Raw genomic sequence first — 6,804 nt, 5'->3', positions numbered from 1 at the left:
TGAACATGAATCGGCTCCATTTCATAATCTTGGCAATTTGGGATTTTCCGAGAAAAAAGTCCAGAAGTGATTAAATATGCATCTGTGCGTGCTAAGGCAAATTCCCATCTGCTGTATATCTTATACTTCACATCCTGATTCTCTTATCACACCAAATCTCTCTTCCCTAGCGAGTTATTTGGCACGTACATGCCTTGCCTAGTTTCCTCCACGTGAACTTTTAAGCCTGATAGTAGGACTTGAACATGCTACCTTTCTCCTCCCTTTCATGTCCTAGGATGCCATATGGTAAACTCTCTGCTTCTGCTATTCAGGTTGATTTCCATTACTTCCTTCCCATTAGTGTAGAATGGCATGCACTCCTTTAATGAGCTTGAGTAATCAGAATGGGTCTAGCCTCTTGAAAAGGCACTTTTTTCTTTTTTTCCGTGAAGCTGTAACTCCTAGGATGTGATCACCTTGTCTCTCATGGGAGTCCTGGGCGCCCCTCAACTTTGCAATGCCCTATGGAGAGGCTTGTTTTCATCCTTGGACTTGGGATATGTTCTTTGAACTGGCCCATCAGCGAGCGGGTTCTGCTGCTGGGGAACCAGGAGCTGGGATCCCTGCTGCTCTCGGCATGCTCCAACAAGAAGCTTCCTGCTGCCAAGCATTCTCAGCAGTTGTTTGCCCCTGCAGCACAGCTGGCTTGCAGACACCAATGTAACTCCCACTCTTGCACACAAAATTTGATCCAATATGCAATAATTGCAGCTGATGCAAGTCAGCATGAAAGAACTTATTCCTTTCTTAAAGGACAAATATCTTTAAGGAATCTGCAGAAATTCAGTGATAAAAAGGCTGCAAGTATTGTATAACCACAAAAGTTCAGATGATATGTAGAAGAAGGAACCCTCTAATTCCGGGCTCTAGGCTGATGAAGAGCTATGAACAAGTTTTGGGGTTTTTTTATTCTATCCCTCCTCTGCTGTCTTGCTAGAAATAAAATATAGCTACAAAACAATGCAGTGATGGGACCCAAACAGGTGCATGCACCGGGTTAGTAACTTGCCTCTTCCATAGGCAAATGGTGTGGATAATAAAGGAGAGCATGGGAATGAAGGCAGTGTCAGCTATTCTGCGTAAAACCAGGCAATTCTACAATTTAATCCCTGGTAGCCAGAGTGAAGAAACACCTTCCAGAAATGAGAGTTTCACACCCACAACTAGGTATTATTAACCCAAGCTTTTGAAAAAGCAGGAATCTAAACCTCCTCTTCTTTTTTGATTTATTGTTCCTGAAAAAAGAGGAAATAAACCCCACACACAAACCAACCAACCTCTCCTCCACCTTCCCAAATTTAATTGTTTTCCATTCAAAATCCTGGGACGAAGAGGCAAAAAGGCAAAGGGTTTGTTTTTGCTTTAGGATTTGCTAGTTTCTTTGAGACACCGCAGGAAAAAAATAATCTCCATTTTCACACCATACAGAAAGCAGATTACAAAATTAAAATTACAGGAAGCTGGGAAAATGGAAGAAATGGAAGTATAATGAAACTGTTACCAAATCTGTATCTCTTTCCCAGTTGAAAAATGAAGGGGGCAGGAATTACACATTCCACTCCCTCATGAAGTTGTTCTGAGGAGCTGCCAATTAATTATTGTAAGATACTCTCATGCTTTAATTGAGGACATATAATAATTTAAGATAACATAAAAATGGAATAATCTATTTTTTAACATGAGAGAAACACTCCTTAACTAATGTCATCTTATCAGAATTGTTTGAAATGCCACGTGACATATTTAACACATAGAAGTTCACAGAAAAATGAAAAGACTATAACAACTGCATTCCTAGAATGACTTCACAGAGAAGACTCTACCCCTGCAGACTCTTTCATTACTTATTTTCAACTTTTTTATTCTTGTTTGTTATAACAAATCACAACATTGTACACCTTGCATCTGCATACAATTCCCTAGTCACTAAAATTCTGTGCCTTTCCAAGATCACGTGCCAATATAGACACGTGGAGTAAAAAAGAAAAACCAACCCAAGCAGGTGGGCAGATTCAGCAATGATGGGCATACTCAGCCCTCATCTAAATGAGGCAGCAGTATAATAAGAAGTACGTCTTTTGACATGAGATCATGTGCTGCTGGACCACCCTGCGCTAATACAGGGACACACCAAAGTCACCTGGTTCCATTCCCTGGAAAATCCAGGCCTGTAACTCTGAAGCAAAACATCCACCATTTAATCAAAGCCTGTACTTTCTGCTTTTGTTGCTGATGGTGCTATTGCTAAGGTAATGTTATTTGCACCTTCATGTTTCAGTTTATCTGGTCTGCCAACGGATCAGATTTCTGAGGTACCCAGTGACCTTCCCCTATCACACCCAAATGCTACAGCAATTTAATAGTGTGGCAAAGAAGGATACTTGCCTAAAGAATTTAACAAATTTACAAAAGCAAATAATGCAGGGAAAATAACAAATAAAAAGGCACTCTTACATATGGAATTTTGAGCATTATCCTGCAGAAATAAATGCATAACCAGGCTAAATTGAAATGAGGGGATTGCAGCAAGTCATGGAACTAATTTTTTTATTGCAGTTGCTAAAGTTTTTAGCATAGCAATCAGAATACCAACAAGAAAGAGACAAGAACCAAGCCTTATTCTTTCCAAACTACTTAACTTTTTTTACCCATCAAGAATAACATAGTTGTTAGACCTTATCTAAGAGAAGCGCTACACTGGTTCGTTAAATACATTTTTACTAAAGATAGATAAATTGTTTGACGTTCTATTGAAAAAGCTATCAGTGGAATTCATAAGCGGTAACTTGTACAGAGATAATCTATATTTTAATACCTTAAATTCCTTACTAATAAAGTACAGTGCAGAACTCAGCAATGACCAAGTACAGCATAAGTAAGCGGAAAACAGAATCACAGAATCATTTAGGTTGGAAAAGACCTGTAAGATCATCAAGTCCAACCATCAACCCAACACCACCATGCCCGCTAAAGCATGTCCCGCAGTGCCATGTCCACATGTTCCTTGAATGCCTCCAGTGAGGGTGACTCCACCACTTCCCTGGGCAGCCTGTTCCAGTGTCTCACCACTCACTCAGTAAAGAAATTTTTCCTAATATCCAGCCTGAACCTCCCCTGGTGCAACTTGAGGTTGTTTCCTCTTGTCCTGTCACTAGTCACTTGGGAGAAGGGACCAATACCCAGCTCTCTGCAACCCCCTTGCAGGTAATTGTAGAAAGCAATAAGGTCTCCCCTCAGCCTCCTCTTCTCCAGGTTAAACCACCAAGTTCCCTCCGCTGCTCCTCATCAGACTTGTGTTCCAGACCCCTCACCAGCTTCTTCGCCCTTCTCTGGACACGCTCCAGCAACTCAATGTCCTTCTTACAGCAAGGGACCCAAAACTGAACACAGTATTCGAGGTGCGGCCTCACCAGAGCCGAGTACAGGGGCATGATCACCTCCCTACTCCTGCTGGCCACACTCTTTCTGATACAGGCCAGGATGCCGTTGGCCTTCTTGGCCACCTGGGCACACTACTGGCTCATATTCATCCGGCTGTCAATCAACACCCCTAGGTCCTTTTCAGCAGGGCAGCTTTCCAGCCACTTGTCCCCAAGCCTGTAGCGTTGCATGGGGTTGTTGTGACCCAAGTGCAGGACCCAACACTTGGCCTTGTTGAACGTCATACAATTGGCCTGGGCCCATCCATCCAGCCTGTCCAGGTCCCTCTGCAGAGCCTTCCTACCCTTGAGCAGATCAAAACCGCTTCAGTATGTTCTTTCTCCCGCTGCTGTAATGGAACATTTGCACTTGCCCAGTGCTCCTTCACTAAGCTACTGCAATAACTCATACTTAAGAACAAATTAAAGCACTCTCTGGGTTTTTTTGCTTACAGTAATACGTTTTAATTGGAAATAAAATACATTTCCTTATTCGCCCATCTATTTTTCGAGACTGAATCTTACGATAAATACACTCTCGCCTTCTCATATCTGGGTACTCAACTCACGAATTTCTTTAAAAAATAATAAACGTGGTATGATTAGCACATTTTATTCATTTACATTCAAAATTATCTAAAATGAAGCCTTCCTCTGACTCCAGGCGTTTTAACATCATTAATAATATAACAAAACCCTAGCAGCATTAGAATAATTGTTTCAACAGGAAACTAGCCATTCAGACTTTTACAGATACTCCTTTCCATCCTTCATCATGCTGGGAAACAATTTTAATTCTCTTCACAAAATGCTATCAAACAGATGTCTTTTGCAGAAAAAGATGACCAGATTCAAGCTATTTCAGATGATGACAGAAAACAAGTCCCACAATCCTGGAGAATGTCCTGGCACCTGCTCCTTCAGTTATATTAGGAGAGAAAAACAACTGGCTGCTGATGACTCAGATAAACTGGTCTCCAACTGTTTAAAGCTTTACAAGGCAGAACCAGGACCTTAAACACACTCAGTAACCAGGGGTCATCCAAATGGATGCCAAGCAAGATGTTCTGCTTCAAAAAGGAACTCCTGGCTCTGCTCCTATCACTTGGGCAGGGTGGCCACAGCAGCAGCTGTAAGCATGATGTATTCTGCACCTCATTTGCCATCAATTCCCACAGCTGTCTTGTCAAATACTTGCTGTGGGAACGTGGCTGCGAGTACTCTGGTTTGCCAGGCATCCTGGAAAATGCATGTGTTACAGGAGTCACGCTCAGACGGCACTTGTATGGTAAAATGAAATGTATTCAGAGCAGCTCTGGGGCCATCTATTGCAGATAGTACGAAGAAACACATTTTCTGGAAAAGTTCGGTTATAGAGTGCATTCCACACTCCTCTTGGAGTGCCCACTGCAATCATTACCTACTTTAAATGCGCAAAGGTAATTTAAAAGCTACTTGAGTATTAATGTCATGTAATTTTCACACTAACAGTTCAAAGTCAAAGTAAACAAGTTTCAACCACAAGCACAAACACTTTCTGCTTTTTTAAGTTACAAAGTGCATACCATGAAGACAAGTCTCACTTTATCCTTTGCAATCACTGCAATTTTTTTCCCCTGCACAGTTATTCAGATCTCATTCCAGAATTCATCATCAAGTTAATTAACAGATTTCAGTTTGTTCTGTGTTTAAGGGGAGATTGTTTGTGACTTGACTCTGGGAAAATGCACAAAAGAAGGTGGCAGCTTGTTTTTCAACTTCTGTCTTTGCATTTTCTGCTCAAGAGCCAGGGAAGCATGTAAATTAGGAAGCACATGTATCTTGCAGGATTAGCATCACATGTTTCTCAGAAGGCAGAGAAATGACAGCACACCTTCCATTCTCAAGATAGAAAAACTGATCATGTACCATTTCAGGGGTAGTTTTTTTCCTGTTCCTCTGCCAAGCTGCTGATCTGAAATCTTACTTATATTTCATTCATCCCTCTTTCAGTAACAGTAGCTCCTCCATTGGTAATATAATTGTTTATATTATGAGAATGCTTCAAGTGAGGTTAAGACTGTATGATGCAAACATATGCAATATACAAAAATATATAATGTACAATATAGGAAATCTATCAGGATTCATTTGGTGCATTGTTACCTCAGCACTCTGGATAATAATCCTCCAAGAAATATTTCACAACATGAACATCAATTACGTAGAATTGCCTCAAGGCCTAGAGAATCAGAATGCACCAAATGAATTTTTTGTAAGGATCTATTCCTTCAGAAATTTAAATGAAAATGCAGAGAAATTTTTCCAAATAATCCCACGAGTGTATATTTAGGAAGCAAAAGGCCAAAACCTTTAGATATTGTCTTAGTAAGTATATTCTTCTGCCAAAAGCTTAATTCAGATCAGCTTAAAAAAAAATTGATTCTAATGCTCATGGTTATTAACGAAATGTCTGCTTCTGGCATTTAAAATTTAAACCATGATGGTCCCACTAGATTAACCTGACACTATGCGTATCATGGACCAACCTGTATTCATCCAAAAAAATAAAGCATAACTTCTGCTCGGCTAAAAAATAATTTTCAGAAATACATCTAAGCTTCAACAGAAGACTTAAAACAATGGAAAATCCTCAGCTTCTCTTGGGAATGTGTTCTGGTGATTAACCATGTAAAAATGTGTGTCTTATTTCCTATTTGAATTTGTCTGGCCTTTGCCTCCGGCCATTACCTCTTATTATGCCTTTCTTCAATAGATTAAGGAGCCCTTTAATATCCTGTGTTTTCCCCCAGGAATGTTCCTATACACTACAATCAAGTCACCTCCCAATCCTCATTTAGATAACTTTTAACAGCCTGAGCTCTTAAAACCTCCCAGTGTAATGCATTTTCTCCAACCATCAGAACATTTTGCTTAACTCTTTTGCTCTCTCTTACTTTCCAACGTGCTTCTTAAAATCTGAAAACCACAACTGTATGCACTACCCTGTGAATGCTGTTGTTGTCTACACCCACTGTGTAGACTTGTATTATATTCCTTCATTTCAACTTTTTATTATTTGAATTCCACATCAGATTTTCTATTTTGATTAGGATAGTTATTAAGCTAACTAGTCATTTGGGTCACATTACTCACCCTTTTAAAAAATGGCACAAACCAGCACATTTATCGCTTGTTTAATCTCCTAGTTTTAAGGCAAAGACACAAATACACTGGAGTATTAGCAAACCATCGATCAGCATCAGTTGGATAGGCAGAAGCACCAGAGAGCACTGGTGACCAAATCTCACATTTCTCACGGCATTTCCAGGATGGAAACCCCATCAGCTGTGGAATTTCAAAG

Source organism: Gavia stellata, chromosome 7, assembly GCF_030936135.1.
Source record: "Gavia stellata isolate bGavSte3 chromosome 7, bGavSte3.hap2, whole genome shotgun sequence".
Lineage (NCBI taxonomy): Eukaryota > Metazoa > Chordata > Aves > Gaviiformes > Gaviidae > Gavia > Gavia stellata.
This window is presented reverse-complemented; position numbering follows the sequence as displayed.